Source organism: Candoia aspera, chromosome 10 (genome assembly GCF_035149785.1).
Source record: "Candoia aspera isolate rCanAsp1 chromosome 10, rCanAsp1.hap2, whole genome shotgun sequence".
NCBI lineage: Eukaryota > Metazoa > Chordata > Lepidosauria > Squamata > Boidae > Candoia > Candoia aspera.
In genome coordinates, this window is record NC_086162.1 from 19,096,225 (window position 1) to 19,115,993 (window position 19,769).

At 41.1% G+C, this 19,769-nt stretch overlaps 1 long non-coding RNA gene across 1 annotated transcript; it reads right to left on the reverse strand.

The window, feature by feature from the left end:
- Nucleotides 1–18,883: 18,883 nt before the first annotated feature.
- On the reverse strand, nt 18,884–19,370 carry LOC134503447 (uncharacterized). The gene is made up of 2 exons (XR_010068544.1): nt 19,336–19,370; nt 18,884–19,100 (listed from the first exon to the last, which is right to left on the reverse strand). It is a non-coding gene; the product is annotated as an uncharacterized LOC134503447 (long non-coding RNA).
- Nucleotides 19,371–19,769: the final 399 nt, after the last annotated feature.

Here is a 19,769-nt window from a genome sequence, read left to right on the forward strand (position 1 = left end):
TCCCTTGACAATTGAGGGTTGAGTAAGACCCAGAATCCGGACTCCAAGAACACCTTTGAGAAATACAGGTGCAGAGTGTTACTTTATGCTGCCTCACCCTTCAACATTTCTGCACATTGATTGTGTTATAGGACCGAAAGAAGGTAGCAAAGGTTCCTTGGGCCAGCTTCCGTAGGGCAGGGCAGGTGGCAAAGCAGGATGAGCCCAGCGTTCCCCTTGTGCCTGCAGTTTCTTATGCTGGCTTCTCCAGTAAGAGGGGGCACAGTTAGTGATTGAGGGAGGCAGAAGAAGAGGAAGGCCTATGTCCTTTGGATCATGGGGGGTGGGAGGGGCGGATGCTTGCTGGGATTAAGGGCAAAAGAGTTTCCCTCGGTCTAGTTTCAGGAACCTATTTGATCTAGGATTCCATTGGAAAAAACAGACCGGTCTCTGTGTTTATGGGTAAGAGGGAGGAGTTCGGAAATGCCCTGGGCACCTGAAGCCTCTGTTGGCCTCAAGAGATGCATTTTGAGCCTAGGTTCCCCCAGGCCAAGTAACTTTCTTATATAACAACACCATTGTTATATAACATCCCTGGGAAGTTGGGAATATCTCCTCCATAAATAAATAGGTTAGAGGTGGGCGGTTTTCCTAAATTTACAGAAGACCTGTAGTAATCACCATGTTTTTGACCAATCCTCCATAAAATAAATGTATGAATAAAAGAAAAAAAATAACTTTTATTTCTCACTCTTTTTTTTATTATCAATACATAAAATGCCGTAACAGTCCTGCATATGTATATTTCACGAAGGGGATAGAGAATTCTTTCAAAGCACTGATGGCCATGATCTGCATACAAGGCAAAGCATGTTCACACTATGGCGTTTGTTCAAGAACCTACTGTAGGCTCCCAGTGTGACGGAGGTTTAAAATTGACAGATGAAGATGGGTATTTAATTTCAAAAGGGAAAGTCAGGCATATTTATTCCATTCCTCAAATACACCAATAACCTCTCTCAAACAGAAGCACTTTGATTTGATCCCTTTCCTTCTCACTGAAGCACACTGACCCTTGTTGAGTGGACAGAGTCCTTCATCACACCTGAGGATGGTAATGTTATTTTTGCAGTGCAGGGCAGGCTGCAGAGCACCCATGTAAATCAAAGCCGGTATTTAATTTCAAAATGGAATGTCAGACATATTTGTTGCATTCCCAAAATACACCAATAACTAGCACATTCTCTAAATAAACAGAAGATGCGCAATACTCACCCAAGGTACGGCCTAAATTTAAAAATAAAACAGTACAGTTATTTCTCCATTCTGTTTGTTTTCCTTTTAGTCACCCATAAAAACTTGGTAATGTTTTCCAAATCTCGTAAACTAAAGCAGCTTCATTTGATCCCTTTGCTTCTTACTGAAGCCCCCACCCCTCAAAATCTCTTTGCTATTTGTTAGCACATCATATGCTATTGATGTCCAGCAATATATTACAGGACCTTTGGTTGTCAAAGGTCCTGTCATCTTAGGGCAATGCCTGTAAAATTTCTTTAACCCATAGCTGGCAGCCTGGTTTCGTTATATTCTAAACTGACTTTGATTCAATGATCTCAGGATAACGCACTACTTTTCAAAACTTCCTATCCCCTATAGAATCCGTCCAGATGATTTGAACTGGCAGGGTTGATGCACTCCAGGTTCTTTCAATTAAATGATGCCATTTATCAGCAGCCTGGAAAGCACTTTCTCCGAAGCAGCACCTGTCCCCTGGAATGAGGCTGCTTCCACCCTGCTGGTTTCAGAAAACCTTGAAGACTGGCCTTTGGTGAGGATGACTGAAAGCCCTTCGGGGGAGAGTGGGTATGTCTCTTGTGGTTACCTGTTTTTTTGTCATCTTTTGTTCCTTGTCTTATTGTTGTAATGTTTATTATTATTTTTCCTGTGGTTTTACTTTGTGAACTGTCCAGAGTGGTGGTGGTGGTGGTGGTGATGATATTTATCCTGCCTTTATTATTTTTATAAATAACTCAAGGCAGCCACCATACCTAATGCTCCTTCCTCCTCCTATTTTCCCCACAACCAGAACCCTGTGAGGTGAGTGGGGCTGAGAGAGAGTATTCCTGGCCTCTTCCACTCTGCTGGTCTCTCATGTGTGAACTGGCTGGAAATCACGGTGGCAGAAGAAATCCCTTTCTGGATTTCAACCCTTTACTTTGGTCACAGTAATGGGTAAGTGTTCTCCAACTGGTGGATGCACAAAAGACACTGATCACCTGCACATTCTCTAAATACACAGAAGATTGGCAATACTCCCCCCAATTACTCCTGAGACCTAATTTAATAATAAAACACTACAGTTATTTGTCCATGCAATCATTTTTTTTACCTTTTAGTCAGCCACAAAAACACAGTTTTGCAGATCTCTTAAATCAAAGCAGTTCAATCTGATCCCTTTGGTTCTTCTTTCAGATCTCTGCCCCATGTGAATGGGCAGCAAACTTCATCTACCCTGAGGATTGCACATCGTTGTAGCAATGCAGGGCAGGTTGCCAAGAACCCCTATCATCATCCTGCATGACCACACCATTGTTCTCCAGTGTCTGTGTCTCTTAAGGGGGTCCTTCCAAATATCTTATGATGCCTTTTCCAAATCCTAATATAATTGGAAAAATGCAGACCCCACTCCCGCACTGGTAATCATAACGCTTATTTTCAATGTCTGTGACTTGTAATGTTTTCTGGTTTTGACTTTTTTACATTCTCTAAGTGCACATTCTCTGAGTGCAGAGTCTCAGGAAATTTCCAATCCTCATGGAACATGAAATTTGATCAATTGTATTGAAGGTTTCTGTTCTAGGTGTGATCCCCTCCCTCCGTCTGCAGCCATCCAGGAGGGTAAGGCAAGATCTCAACTGCCCAATTGCCCCATCCTCTGAAGAACTCTGCAGTTCTTCTTGGACCAGAGAGCCTTATTGTTGTGCTCCAGGAAGTGACAGGAAGGCCAATAATTCTTATATTTCCTCCAGCTTTGTCTGGGGTTTTAGGAAAAACCAACCAATGGACCCAAAGCATGACTTAATACTCTCCCCTTCCTCTTCTCTTATTCTCAGTTTTCCCTGAATGTAAGTAAACATCCCCCACAAAAGTCCATTATTCCGGCTAAACCAACATGCTTTCCATTAGGGACAGAACAATTCCCTTGACAATTGAGGGATGAGTAAGACCCAGAATCCGGACTCCAAGAACACCTTTGAGAAATACAGGTGCAGAGTGTTACTTTATGCTGCCTCACCCTTCAACGTTCCTGCACATTGATTGCGCTATAGGAGCGAAAGAAGGTAGCAAAGGTTCCTTGCGCCAGCTTCCGTAGGGCAGGGCAGGTGGCAAAGCAGGATGAGCCCAGCGTTCCCCTTGTGCCTGCAGTTTCTTATGCTGGCTTCTCCAGTAAGAGGGGGCACAGTTAGTGATTGGGGGAGGCAGAAGAAGAGGAAGGCCTATGTCCTTTGGATCATTGGGGGTGGGAGGGGCGGATGCTTGCTGGGATTAAGGGCAAAAGAGTTTCCCTCGGTCTAGTTTCAGGAACCTATTTGATCTAGGATTCCATTGGAAAAAACAGACCGGTCTCTGTGTTTATGGGTAAGAGGGAGGAGTTCGGAAATGCCCTGGGCACCTGAAGCCTCTGTTGGCCTCAAGGGATGCATTTTGAGCCTAGGTTCCCCCAGGCCAAGTAACTTTCTTATATAACAACACCATTGTTATATAACATCCCTGGGAAGTTGGGAATATCTCCTCCATAACTAAATAGGTTAGAGGTGGGCAGTTTTCCTAAATTTACAGAAGACCTGTAGTAATCACCATGTTTTTGACCAATCCTCCCTAAAATAAATGTATGAATAAAAGAAAAAAATTAACTTTTATTTCTCACTCTTTTTTTTATTATCAATACATAAAATGCCATAACTGTCCCGCATGTGTATATTTCACAAAGGGGATATACATTGCTTTTTCAAAGCAATGATGGCCATGTTCTGCGTATAAGGCAAAGCATGTTCACACTATGGCGTTTGTTCAAGAACCTACTGTAGGCTCCCAGTGTAACGGAGGTTTAAAATTGACAGATGAAGATGGGTATTTAATTTCAAAAGAGAAAGTCAGGCATATTTATTCCATTCCTCAAATACACCAATAACCACTCTTAAACAGAAGCACTTTGATTTGATCCCTTTCCTTCTCACTTAAGCACACTGACCCTTGTTGAGTGGACAGAGTCCCTCATCACACCTGAGGATGGTAATGTTATTTTTGCAGTGCAGGGCAGGCTGCAGAGCACCCATCCTTCCATCCTCCGGAAACACACCGCCATTCCCAGTGTCTGCTGCCTTTTAAGATAGATCTTCCAGAAACCTTAAGATACCTTTTCCAAATATTAATAAATTGGGAAAAACATGGCCCCCCGCCTCCAGACTGCTATTCATAACCCGTATCTTCAATTTGTATTAACTTTACTGTGAGCAACTATATTGTAAGTTTCGTTCTAGGTGTGATGTCCACCATCTATCTGCAGCCATCTGGGGGGTGTAAGGCAAGATCACCACTGTCCAACTGCCCCATCACCCAGACTGGCTGGCAACAACTTGGGCAGAAACAGAAGATGTGGTGCTCTACTAATCTGCCACTCATAGCCAATGCTCCCTCAAATAAATGCATGAACAAAGGAATAAAAACAAATAACATTTCATTCACACTTTGTCCCTCTTATCAATGCGTAAAATGCCATAACTGACCTGCATATATATTTTAGCAACACTTATCATTCATAGTGTTGTATCACACTTGTGAATGTATGACCAGTCTACAATCGTGTATAGTGGCTAATCTGGTGTAAACCATTGGATTATTCAGAAACATGGTTTAGAGCACTTCATGACCAGGATACATAGAATTAGTTTTAAACAAATTCTGATTACAACACCAAAACTTTTAGGAATATAATAATAGGCAGCTGGGCTTCAAATACTGATCTTTTTTGCACCTCTTGTCATTGACCCTTTTAAATTGCAAGCTGGAGGGCTGGGACTGTTTTCACTACTCTTTCACTGCTTTGGGCAGTTTGATGTGTTGTGCAAAGCACATTCACACCAGGTTGTTCATTCAAAAGCACATATCACAGAGTAATGTGGGTTTAAAAGTTGACACATGAAAATGGATATTGAACTTCAGACTGAAAAGTCAGGCATATTTGTTGCATTCCCAAAATACACCAATAACTAGCACATTCTCTAAATACACAGAAAATGCACAATACTCACCCCAGTGAAGGCCTACATTTAAAAATAAAACAGTACAGTTATTTCTCCAGTCTTTTTGTTTTCCTTTTAGTCACCCATAAAAACTTGGTAATGTTTTCCAAATCTCTTAAACTAAAGCAGCTTCATTTGATCCCTTTTCTTCTTACTGAAGCCCCCACCCCTCAACATCTCTTTGCTATTTGTCATATTCTATTGATGTCCAGCAATATATTACAAGACCTTTGGTTGTCAAAGGTCCTGTCATCTTAGCACAATGCATTTAAAATTTCTTTAACCCATAGCTGGCAGCCTGGTTTCGTTATATTCTAAACTGACTTTGATTCAATCATCTCAGGATAACGCAGTACTTTTCAAAACTTCCTATCCCCTATAGAATCAGTCCAGATGATTTGAACTGGCAGGGTTGATGCACTCCAGGTTCTTTCAATTAAATGATGCCATTTATCAGCAGCCTGGAAAGCACTTTCTCCGAAGCAGCACCTGTCCCCTGGAATGAGGCTGCTTCCACCCTGCTGGTTTCAGAAAACCTTGAAGACTGGCCTTTGGTGAGGATGACTGAAACCCCTTTGGGGGAGAGTGGGTATGTCTCTTGTGGTTACCTGTTTTTTTGACATCTTTTGTTCCTTGTCTTATTGTCGTAATGTTTCATTATTATTTGTCCTGTGGTTTTACTTCGTGAACTGTCCGGAGTGGTGGTGGTGGTGGTGGTGATTTTTATCCTGCCTTTATTATTTTTATAAATAACTCAAGGCAGCCACCATACCTAATGCTCCTTCCTCCTCCTATTTTCCCCACAACCACAACCCCATGAGGTGAGTTGGGCTGAGAGAGAGTATTCCTTGGCTCTTCCAATCTGCTGGTCTCTCATGTGTGAACTGGCTGGAAATCACAGTGACAGAAGAAGTCCCTTTCTGGATTTCAACCCTTTACTTTGGTCAGAGTAATAGGTAAGTGTTCTCCAACTGGTGGATTCCTCTGCTTCTTATCCGTTCCCACCCATGCTGGGAAGGAGGCATGAACCATTTACACTTTTGTAGGTAACTTTGTTAAGGACTGATTAAAGAGAGAAAAGAAAAAGGCAACAGATTTATCCTTCTTCCTACCACTTGGACTTAGAAGGGCAAACTTTGTAGAACTCTTGCCAATTTAACTCAGTTAAAACAAGGCAAACAAAAGTAAAAATATGGCCAGCATTTCATCCTTTCCTCTGCTGATCCTGTTATAAATAAATAAATAAATCAACCAAGGTCCAGCTTTCATGGCAGATAGGGCAGCAGCCCAGAAGGACATGGTCACTGAAGGCAGGAAGTGGGGGCACTAGCGGCGGCCTCATACCGATCAGCACATACACCCAGCTGATTGGAACAGAGGCAGATAGAATAAAGCAAAGTAGGTGGACTCAGAGGCCCTAGTTGTACCAGCAGACGGAAAAAAACATTACTCTTGATGCACAGCAAGAAAGCCTGGGTGGAGGTCATTTTCCCAGCAGGCAAAGGGTGTCCTGCCCTCTCAAAATAGTAGGTGGCCCGTCATAATGCTACACAAGCAGGTGGTATAGATCAGCACTAACTCACCCAAAAGAGAATGTTATCTCACAGTAAAACATGCAATTGCATTCCTGTATCTCACTAAACATCTTGCTAAACATTCAGGGAAAATATCAGAAGTGTTCATTAAAAGACAGAACAGCCTTACCAAAACATTTTCCTTTGGGCAAAGGAGAAAGATGAGAAGAACAGAAGCTACAGCCTGGAGATGCATCTTGGCTTGGCTTCTCAGTATTTCAAGAGTAAAGTCACCGATGTGAGGATGGACAACTGCTAGCATCTGTATTTATAGCAGTCATCAGGCTGGAGATGTCAAGGTTGATTGACCAAATGTAAGTCCTCCTTTGTTAAGGAGTTCAGTCAATTTTGTCAATAAGGAAAAGTGAACTTATCTTAGGATTGTTGGCTAGGAAGGGATTGTTGATGCCAAAAAGCCAGGGGCTAGCTAGGATTCGAAGATTAAAAGGCATTATTCATCTTAAACAAAGGGCCAAAGTGGCTCGGTTTGACCTTTTCCATGTTTGGGCATGAATGACTCTTCTACTATTCTATACAATCAAGGGGAAGCTGGTCATGCAGACATTTAGAATAATGGTCTTAAGGTCATTATATTATTATTATTATTATTATTAGGCCTACAATTACAAAAGTAAGGAAGGTTGATGCTTAGATATTGCTGCCTTAAAATACATCAAAAATATTATTTCAGTTTTGTTTGAATATACCTAAAAACAAATCTGAACTAACAAAATGTAAAAATATAAACCACAATTAACTCAGGTAATTAAATTCCTCTTCTGCCTCAATGTTGCTGAATTGGGTGTGCTTGCTTGATACAACTGAAAACAGACTTTGGCCATATTTGCACCAAAAAATGTAGGTGCCTGGTTTCAAGTCAGAGCTGGATACTCGTAAACATATGAAAATATCTGAAATGTAAAGTGGGAGGTGCATCAAGGAGAAGATGGCCTTTTCCTTTGATGGTCTACAGTAGTTCTGTTCCCTGCAAGCAAGATCTGCCAAAAGGAAGACAACAGGCCATTATTACTATGCAGGGCAGATAGTTTGCTGAGAGTTGCAAACCAAAAAGCAGCAGTCAGACACCTTTTTAGTTTTAATCTAAGTTAGATTTTTTATGACATAGTGTGCTATGGAAACCTTACTTATTTGGTTAGCTTATCATTCAATATATTGCACCAATCCAGAAATGGGTCCATTCAGTCATCAGATTCATGATATTGTGTGAACACAACCAGCTTGGGTGTACACTCTTTTTGCCCTACAAGATGACAAGAGCTGAACAAAAATGTCTCCAAAGGCATATTTCTCTTTCAGAGGGATGTTTTTTGCTCACTTGTCTAGCAAAAAGAAGGCTGCTTACAGCATATCTTCCAATATTTTCTGTGTGGCTGCTATTTCTTTCCCACATGATCCCAAATGAATACGAGTCCAACGTATTGCGGAACATGCAAAGTAATCATCCGATTGTCACCATATTTGTTGTAACTAAGGGGCATGATTGTAGTTGCTGTGGATGCAAATTAAGGAATGAAGGAAAAAAGAGGACAATTTCAAAAAATAACAGATCTGAAGTAAAAAAAAGGAACCATAACTATATATAAACTCTGTGATTATATAACAGGTTATATACCAAGATATAAAAACTTGATTCCGCCTATCCAATCTAGTCACCAAGAGAAGGCCTGTTGAGAATACCAACCTGACAAGAGATCCCTGGGGTGGGGACATGATGCCAGGCTATTATTTTGATAATAGCCTTCACAATCTGGAAACCCTACCTCCAGAAGTACAACTGGCCCTGACTTTCCTTTGGTTTAGAAACGTCTGAAGACTCTTCTACTCCAATGGGCCTTCAGCCTATAATATGATTATTGGGCAACCATCATTTCCTATGTTAATGATTATTTTATATTATATTCTTTGAACTCTTTTTTAGTATCTGATGATTGCACACCAGCCATAATCCTAGTGGCCAGGGTGGTATACAAATGTAAAATAAATAAAATAGGTGATGATCATTCCTTTTAGGAGCTGGCCCACCTGACAGTTGACTAACAGCTCATTTGATTTTCATTTCATTGATTTATTGAATCTATCACCATTTTTTAAAATGGTCCTTTATTACATTTATATACTATCTTTTGTTCTTTGGGGAATTCAGGTAGGTTCCTGCACTCCTTCCCCAAGTTAAAACCACCATTGCTATAATAAAAAATGACTCTTCTTTAGCCTTGGGGTCTACCTTTGATCAATACACAAGCAACCCAAGTAGGTTTCTAGTTTTGGCCACAGTAACATCTAAAAGTATTATGGAGGTGAGATGAAAGAGTTTTGTCCTCATTTGACTTGACATACCTAGCTCTGTCCACTTGTATGAATCATAATATAAGCAGATAGCACAGCCAAAAGGATGAAGAAACATCTCTTATATAACTGGCCAGGTCAAGTGGCCAAGAGTTATCTAACAATATTTTCAGGATCTTAATCCATCAATAAAACCCCTTGTCACAGCCAGTAAGAACTGACACTCTATTAATTCAAACTGATATTAGTCCTTTGATCCAACTTCCTGCTCTTGACGTATTTCGGATCCTTTTTTCCATAAACAAAAACAACCACTGATCCAGTTAATGGATATCAACAAGAGATATTAGCTTCTGAAGATTAGGCTTTGTTGACCAGACATCACAGGAAAATATCTGTTGTCATTATCAAAGAAAATGGTGTCCCCAGACCAGTTTGTGTAATATGACTTTTAGTTCATTGTTCTGATATGCAGAGGCAACTGGTGGGAAGGGGAAAACGGTTGCTGTGTTTACCCAACATATGGAATCATAAACTAATCCAGCAGTCTAAGTTCACACAACATGCAACCCCCCAAAACCTCCTAACTAATCAAGATTAAAACTAACTCAGATTAGCTTGCTAGGCAGTTTTACAACACCTGCAGCTTTCATTGTGGTAATTCACCAAATGTAACGTAACGTAACGTAACATAACAAAATCAACTTTTGTAGTAATTTTTGGACTTTTGCATAGGCACTCCCCTGCCCTTTAAATCAGTATTATTTTATTTATTTATTTAATCTCGCCTTTATTATTTTTACAAATAACTCAAGGCGGGAAACATACCTAATACTCCTTCCTCCTCCTATTTTCCCCATAACAACAACCCTGTGAGGTGGGCTGGGCTGAGAGGGAGTGACTGGCTCAAGATCACCCGGCCGGCTTCCATGCCTAAGGCGGGACCAGAACTCTCAGTCTCCTGGTCTCTAGCCCGTTGCCTTAACCACTAGACCAAACTGGCTCAGCTGAAATTGTATCAGCTAAAATTGGGGAAGATTCATTGAAATTGCTACATAGCACTAGGGAGCTGAGCCCAATAGCAAGAGAGAATTGGAATATATTTACACAGGTGATGGTTCTGTGAGAAAATTCAAAAGTTTGGGGGAAAAGTTTTTCTCGAAACTGGGGAAATAATCAGAATGTTGTGCTAGACTCTAGATTAGACTCATTATCAGCATTTGAGGAAGAAATGAAAAGTGCTGCATAAAGAATGCATTTTATTTTTGTAAGTGGCTGCTAGACAATTTATCGTCCATGTCTGGAAGAAAGAGAATGATCTGTCAGTGTCAATCTGCTTTCGGGAATGTTGCCAAATAGCCTTAATAAAGATAGCAGGGTGGGGTGGGTGAGGTGGGGGGCTTGGTATAGCTGATTTTCTAACAGTTTTTTTAATAGCTTGATTGAGTATGAACAAGGTGGCATCAATATGTACTCCTCCTGATGGAGAAGATAGTTTAAAAAGAAACACTGAGCACTCTATTATTCTGTACTGTTATTATTAGTATAATTAATGTATGTATAACTTAGCTCATTATACTATGTACTACTTTCAATACTACATAATATAACACGTAAAGTTTGCAACTCTTTTCTTTATACTATGGAATCTGCAAAAAATTCTGTGTCAATACAGTATGCTTTTTGTATCTGTTCGCCTGAAATATTTTAGTGCGGACTAATTCTGTCTGAAACCAACAATTATGCCCCATTTTTAGAAAAGCCAAAGCAGTGTCTGATTCTCTGAAACTAACTGATTTCATACCATGGAATGATGTGACCTGGGAAATTACATTCAAGGTCATTTGTGGGTATGGTATCTATCCATATTGTGTCACTCTCAGTAGAACAGATCTGGCATTGATGCCTGATATTAATATACCAATGTTGTTAGAAGTAAAACAAAAATAACACTGTGGTTATGGCTTATGCCTGGAGATTCTTTTGCTTGTTTTCCCTCTTCTTTCTGTTTTGGTTGCAAATGTTCATTTATTTAAGATAAGATGTCCAGCAACATCCATCACAAGTCATGATGACATCAAAGCAATGGCAGGTGTATGATAATGCAATTGTGCAAATGCCACGATTATGGACTTGCTTCACAACATCTCATTCATGGACAGAGATCATGGTACTTTTGTGATGACACTATTATGTACATATCAGATCAAATCCAAATCAAATCAGACCTTTATCATGGCCATAGGTCAAGCAATTGGATACAGATAAAAGAGATGAAAGTGAAAAAAAAATCTTCAGCTAGGAAGAAAAGAGTTCAATTTTTCAGATGCAAGAGAGATGGATGGTGCACATAGAAGCACAAGGCTGGGCAGTTCAGGAATGAATAAATCTGCACAGTGGTCAGATAAGAGAAGTGACAAACAGAAGTCATGCTGTCTACCAGGGATTTTTTCCAGAATAGGATGCATGAAAGTCAGGATTTGATGGGCTCCCTGTAGGATAAAGGAGAGTATGGCTCAAGGCACCCAAGAAAATAAAGCAATTGATCATCAAACCCTATCCCTAACCCAGAGTTCTCACTCAAGGCACAAATGACCAGGCTAAATTATCTTACTTCAGACACACGATGCGAAGACCAAGCTCTCTGGGGAAGGCCTCAGTGCTGGGAAAAATGGAAAGAAAGATAAAAAGAGAATGACCAGCAGCCAGGTGGATGGACTCAGTTACAGTGGTGATGGGGACACTGTTAGAAGACCTGAAGGACCAGATTAAGGACAGATCGTCATTTTATATATCTGCTGGCTTGCAATATTTATAAGTGTTTAGGCCCCCTTAGAAACCTGCTGGAAGGAAATCTTACCAGGGTCCATTCCAAGCCAAAAATGAAGGTACGCAGGCAGTTGCTTGAACAGAAGTGATTGCTTTATTGTCCGAGAGCACGAAATACAGAGAAGTCAGCTGTTGGAGGTAGCCACACCTGTTATTTCCCCACCAGCCCTTTATATAGGGACTTGGGTCTTATTGTTAGTGAAAAGAGCATGAAAGACAATGCTTTGTCTTAGCCAGGTCACGCTTAGGTGATCGGCTTGCAGGGAATTTGATCAGGTTATCAGGAGGTTCCTTTATGGTTCATGCTGGTATTCTCCTATTATTCTATCGTGATCCTTTATGTTTAAGTTATTTCACTTCTATTTTTAATCTTAGTCTTTTGTGCTGAAGTTTCCATCTTCTTACCCGGTTTGGGGAAGTGTTTTTGGCAGGAAGCATCTACTGGGGGAAGACGTGGTTCGAAAATGGCAGTTTGGAAGAGAAGGGGGGGGTTGCTTGAACCCTTCCAACAATCCCTCCTCTTGTGCAACAGAAAAAAAAAAGATCCCCCCCCCTTTTTCTGCACAACCAGATAGTGAACCAAAGGTGTAGATCATTGTATGAATCAAAGTTGTGCCTTTTGTCAATTTGCATCATCATGAGAATACCTGTTCGGGGAAAGGGAGGGGGCTGATCCTTGTTTGGGGACAGAGAAACATTTCCTAAAATATTCTAAGTAAGGGAGTAAACATTGGGCAAGACAGCAGACAAATATTTCTATTTTTGCAAGGTGTACAATTCCCAGAGACATGGTTTTTATATCCCCAGCTGGTCCCTCCCCCTCATCCAGGCACAAATCTGTGTATTACCACATATTTTCTTTTTCTAAAGCAATCAGTTAGAAAGCCCAATTTGCTAATTTCAAAGTCCCAGATAGTCCAGAGTCCTAGAAAGCCTTTCCAAGCTCCACTGGTCAGCCTCTGGATCCTCTGCAAGCTTGATCTGTGGTAGCCAGGGGGTGCAGCAGCGTGGCACTGTGGTCCAGCCCTGTAGACTTCACCAAGTTCAAAGGGATGCTGGGCTTCCTCCGGGGGCACAGTCTGGGTCAGGGTGTTCTGTCTCCACAGTCGTGGGAGGTGCCTGTGTAGGGAAGAGAGATAGGAAAGCGAAACAAGTGTCCCCCGTCTCCTAAGTTAGGTGAGTGCAGGTCTCGTTCGTCCTCTTGGTGCAAGGTCAAGTTACACCAGAAGCACAAGTCCAGATCTTGAAGTGGTCAAGCATGATGAGCAGTTGGTTGAGGCAGGTCTGGCGTTGAAAGGTCTCTCCTTTTGGGGAGAGGTTAGAAGAGATGGTCCTTGACTTGCGTTTTCCAGTCCACACTTTGGCTCAAAAGAGTGATTAAAAGATTAGGTCCATGCCTCAGAGTCCCACTGAAGTGATGCTTCAGGTGATTCCAGCAATCAGCATGATCTCCCATAGACGTCAAAGGGATCAGTCCATGGCTTCTTGCAGCTTTGGGGTCTTGTAGGTGCAGAATGGATCTCTTCTTTCGGCTCTCAGGTGCAAAGGGACAGCGTTCTGTCCTGGTTACTCTACAAACACCACCTTTGGCTACAAGAATCTGCTGTAGAACTAACCGCTTCTGGAAACTATTTGTCTAGTGCTAGCATTTCTACGTGTCGGGAGCCAATTGCTTTGGAGCTGCATCACGTGCTGCTTGTCCTAAAGTACTGGACGCAAAGTTATGATGGTCATATTGCAGGTTGGGCTCCTCATATAAAATTCCATGTCATTTTATGGGAGGCAATCTGACTTAGAGCCCTGGCCCAGCTGTCAGAAGCATTTATATTGTCTTCAGGAGGATGTTGCCACATGCCTGCGCTAAAGTGCCAGGTGAGGCAAAAGGAGAACCCACGCCCTTCCTTTCCTCCCAGCTTCCAGTGTGTTCCCTCTTGGGCTTGTGTGCCATCCCAGTGAATGAGCACCAAGCACTTGCCCAGTCTAACACCCTGGCTGGGGAAACAGGAACGTCTCCATAACAATTAAAGACTCCTTTCTTGGTGTTGTAATTGTTTGACTAAGGCAGCTTGAACACTTGGGACACTGATTACAATACAAAAAATGGGAGCTCTTGCCTTCAATGGGAAAGGAAAAGGAAACCAAATGTGGCAGAGAGAGAGAGAGAGAGAGAGAGAGGGAGAGAGAGAGAGAAACCCTGATCTCACTTATAATTCAGCCTCTAATGCTTCCTTCTTTGATTCTTACCAGCGTGTGGGTGGGAGTGTGCACGAGGGGACATCAGCTTTCCCTTAGCACCTGAAGCCTTTTGGTAAGATTTGCAGAGCTCTTTCCCATTTTGACTGGAAGATGTTTTTCTATTTGAAGTCTTGACATGGATCTGGTCTTAGACTTGAGGTAGCTGCAAGGCTGGTCTGGGGTCAAGTAGCCAGTTCGTGGAGTGCTGCATCATCTGGGAAGCCATGGGGTGGGAATGCAGAAATTTTGGTCTGCCCATCAGGATGTTGTGGTGGAATCTTGGTCTGCTTATCCTGAAATGAAATATACGCTTCCATCCCCCCTGTTCTCTCCTTATAGCCAAGTTTGTGAAGAAAGGGGCAAACTGTAGAATAGATGGATGGGGAAAGAAGGAAAGTTTCTATCCAGGAGGCCTCTGCTAAAGAGGCATTCTTAGCAGATGACCCTGAAGAGATGAGAAAAGTCAAAGTCCATAAACTTGCAAAAGAAGAGAAAATTAAGGGAAAAGCATGGAGGTCCTAAAAAAAGCAGCAAGTGACTCAGAAACGAGAAGATAAAGAAAGCTTTTGAGTAGCTTTAAGTGCTAGCAGACATTGGCATTTAAGAAAGAAAGGACAGTTCACTTAACAAAGGGTTCAGAGGTGGAAAGGTGATGCAAGAACTGAGATGCTGCTATTTTCAGCAACAATATTGTGTTTAAACACATCCGCATTTGTAAGTTTAAATATAATAACCATGATCCAGCAGCTGCAGTAGAAGATAGCTGTTTTGGGAACATTGGTTAAAGATTATTCAGATTTATTGCCTGTTGCTATACTTGGTGGTGCCTTTTCCTTTTTTGCTAGCTTAGTTCAATTTATTGTTCAAGCATGCATACCTACTGCTTTGTCTGGCATCCTTTTGTAAGTTTAACGAGGAAGTAAAAAAAAAGTCTAACTCAGAACAGCTCAACTGTATGTCACATTTAAGCACTGTGAGGTTGAAGTTGTTAGTAGCTGTTGAAGTCGTTAGGTGTCGCTCATCAGATAAACTGGGACTTGGTAGACAAAAGACCATTCACAACCTTCCATCTGCATATCTGAAGCATTAACAGGTAGGGTCAAACAAAGAACAAAGATGGGGTGCATTACCAAGGAAAAATCCAGAGCCAAGTGCAACAATCAGATCCAGACAAACAACACATGCCGACTTCAAGCTGTCTGAATCACATTTCTTAAACCTTCTTATTACTGACCATATAAAGCACAAACTTTCCTCTTGCTTCCTTCCTATGTCCTATCCGGACTACCTTTCTGGTGCCTTCTAGAGCATGGCACTTTCTCAAACTTCCCATCTACATACAGTTACCAAGCATCAACTTTCTGACAAACAAGGCATACACAGTGATAGAAATCAAGGGTAGTTGCAAGCCTGGCAGTTGTCCTTACATGTGCTCCACTCATCTCCTACAATAGTTTTTTCTTTCTTTCTTACAAATAAAGGGTTCTAGTAGTGACCTTAATATCCCTTAATGCTCCTCAAGCAGCTGTCCTTGGCTGATTCTCCATCAGGGGAGCAAACTGTGGAAGCAGGACCTTGGGGGCCAATGGGCATCTCTGGTAGCCCAGAGCATCTTCCTGAGAGAACACAACAAACGGTTCAGACACACAAACAGACAAACCACGTGTGCGTGCACAGACACACTTAGAAAATGAAACAAAAGCAAAACCACTGGTAAGTCAGGTGAGAAGGCTTTAGTTTTTTTTCTTAAGATTTTAATATAGCATAATTGTAAGTACCCATTTCAGACCAAATCAAGCTACCAGCTGCATCTGTGAGCTTAGTCCATTTCAGACAACCACTGGGCATGGCTTTTCCCTCATCCCTGCCTGGACGGGCAGTAATGTTAGCAGATGCTGGGAAAGCCTTTAGCCCAGGAGAGGTCAAAAAAGTCACACACCAAGCATTTCTATAAAAATAATTTATTTACAGAAAGCAAAACAAAAGCAAAACATATTTAAAGGACTTAGCTCCCCTTTGGAGCAAGCCTTGCTTGGCTACATTGCCGGCAGAAAAAAAAAAAAGAGGAAGTAAGAAACAAGTCCGGGCAGGTCCTCCTCCCCCCAGGCGATTTGCATGAAGCACGTGAAAGGAGTCAATCAAATACAACCTCTTCACCTGGCCAAATGATTAGGTATAATAGCAGTCTTAATCGTTAGTAGGAAAACCTCAACAAGTAACCCCTCAGGTTTTCCCACCTTGGGCACGAAAGCTGGCTGGGTGACCTTGGCCAGTCCCTCTCTCTCAGCCCAAGAGCCAATCAGGCGTGGTATGATAATTCTAGTCCCACCTTAGGCATGGAAGCCAGCTGGGTGACCTTGGGCCAGTCCTTCTTTCTCAGCCCAGCCCACCTCACAGGGCTGTTGTTGTGGGGAAAATAGGAGGAGGAAGGAGTATTAGGTATGTTCACTGCCTTGAGTTATTTATAAAAATAATAAAGGCAGGATAGAAAATAAATAAATAAATAAATAAATAAATAAATAAATCTTGCCACAGTAATCATATATAGAAATAATTTTACATGGCTTTTTTCAAACTTTTTATCCATTAATCCTAAAAGGAAAAGTTCTGGCTTCAATTGACTATTGATCTCTAAAATCTTCTGTGTCAAGGTATATATGATCCAATTCAGTTTGGATGCCCAGACTGAATCCCTTTGAAATTTCTGAATGTTTTGGAAAAATCACTATTTCTGCACAGACAGGCAGAAGTGTTTGGATAATCTAAAGAAACTTGAAGGTGTCTCATTTAATTCAATAGTACAGTCTGACTTTCTGATTTTATAAAATTTACTTGATTCAGAGATTCAAATAAATTGTCCTAAATCAAATCACTAAATGGATGTTTTGCAAGAGAAGAATAAAAATAAACAGTAATCCCATAGTTTACCTTTGACATTGAATAACCTATCATTCATTGCCACGTTAAAAAAATATAAAACTGATTTTGTTGCCCTTGAACCTTATTTTCCTTGAACAGAAGTCAGGCAAAATGCATACAATGGCTTACTAAATCCCAACATTCTTTTTCCAGTGTGGTCCAAAAGGTGCTTATGAGAATCCAGGTGGAGCTTATATTTCCAGGCAGAATATCCTTGGCTCAGTCTATTACATTTCCGGGCTTCAAAATGAATTTGGGTAGGGCTGTCAAACTGAAAAGCACGCCTTAGGCTATGTCTAAGATGTATACAACTAAATGACCACTAGATGGAAGCAAATAAATATAGGTAAACCTTTGCTGTCATGTAATGGACATCTGAATCATTGCAGACTAGATGTATAGCCCTATGCCATACTTCTCTTTATGAACAAATCAAATGATTGGTGATCAAGTAGCAATTACATTATTTGACTTCTGTGGAGTGTGATCTAAATGCTTATCGCAATGCTTATAAGCACCCATGTGGAGGAGGCTACATTTGTTCCTCCAAATTGACAGAACAACCCAGTGGTGCCAGCGTGCAGAGGGCAGAGGGAATGGCCTTGAGAGACAGGAGGAAGGAGGAAGACAATGGTCAGATAAAAGATACATGAGAAAACATCTCAGACAAGACTCTCCCTAGTTCACATGAAGTTAAAGGAAGGAAGGGGAAGCACATTCAGACTTGCAAGATTCTGTTACTATCTATAGCTGTTCCAATAAAAGTAGTAAGGTCTACATGTCATTGGATCCCTAGCCTGGTCTACCTTGAAGGGCTGACACTGCCTAATGGAAGAGCCACCCCCTTGAGGCTTCTGATAGGCCACGAAGATCTCACTCCTTCCCCAGGCGGTAGGCCAGGTTGTTAATGGAGCCTCACATGTGTCTCTTGTGCTCTGAGTTAGTTATGCACTAGTTTGGTGATTGTATTACGATTACTCTATAATCATCATTTGTATGTTTTGTTTATATGGGTTGTGTATTATTGCTTTCATTTTGTGTATTGGTGGTTAGGTGCCCAGAGTTATTTATTTAAGATGGGCAGCCCTATACATTTTCTAAATCAATACATGGAAAACCAGAATCAGATTGCTAAGCTAAATTACCCAGTTATTAAATGAAAGGAGAGAATATTAAACTCAATGTGTTCCCTATCTCCCACTGCCAGTAACACAAATAGATTTTTCTTTCTGTATGAATCACGACTAAGCAACTGTCCTCTGAATATAGCATAAGAATGTAATTATTCACCTCTAAGATCAAAGGAGGCATGGAAGCAATGAAGCAAGACCAGTAAAGGGATTAATGGTTTATAACTTCTTAAGGGTTTTGAGGGTTAGGTTGGGGACGTTGCTCAAAATAACAAATAAGCCTATAAGAGACTTCATTTATTAAAAAAAAAAAGAGGCATCAGTAACACCATTTTCACACCAATTTTCCACAGCACCATTTTGGGGGTGGGGATGGCAGTGAGGACAGAGAAGCACAGGAATTTGTCTGATGGGTGGACATATGAGGTCCATTGACTGTGGCCTAAAGAAGGGTAACAGAAAACTGGGATAAATATGGTTGTAGGGCTTGTGATCAAGTGTTCATTTCTCAGAATCAACAAACAATTAACATGATGTGAACCCCACTATAATAAGGGGGGGAAATAAATAAATAATTTTCAGAGCACAGTGATGAAGACAACACTCCGTGATATAGCTCTGTTTATTCTTGTAGAGTAACCCGTGTTCACGATTAAGAGAAAGTGCCCCCAAATCAACAGAAAGAAGTACAATTGCGGGAGCCCTTCTGAGAAGAAAGTTGCAGTTCCCCTTTGATCCTTGATTAGGACGAAATTATGAAAGTGGAAAGAGAAAGGGCGGGAGGCGACTCTGGATTTTATTCTCAGCAAATGCAGTTGGTGGATCTAGAAAAAACAAAATGAGTGAAAGTGAAATATTTGGCATGAAAAGGACTGACTCTTACATACCCTTATATTAACGTAGCTAATATTTCACAATTTTTGCCTGCATCGTTCTTTTACTGTCAGTGTCAATAGTGCAAAATAGTCTACGTATGTGAAAGCAAGTTGTCTTAAAGGCCTGGGAGAAATCTGTACAACATAAATCTCTCCTAAAGCAACACGTATCTTCCATACCCACCAGAGTCCATTTTCCCATTCAGATGCTTTGATTTACATTGCCTGGAAAAATAAAAAGCAGATGAACAATTCAACAACTATGAACAAGTGGAGTATTGATGCTCTTGTGGGCAATACTGGAAAAGTTTATGTATTAACTGATACAATGGATGGCGTGGAGAGGGTGGATAATTGCCACTATTAGAATATTCTAATTTTTTACAGCACTATTAAACTATGGGTGCACACATCTCTGTTAGGAATGCTTGCTATATATTGACATTGAGATAATTCATTTATGTCCTGCTTCTGAAAGACTGGTACTCAAGGCAGTCATCAGGAGCTTAAATGACATTTTGGAATCAACAGATTATCCCCAGGACCAGGAATTAATCTTGATTTCCTGTAAAGAGTAAGATACTAGGGAAGAAGAAAAAACAATATTATGGAACTCAC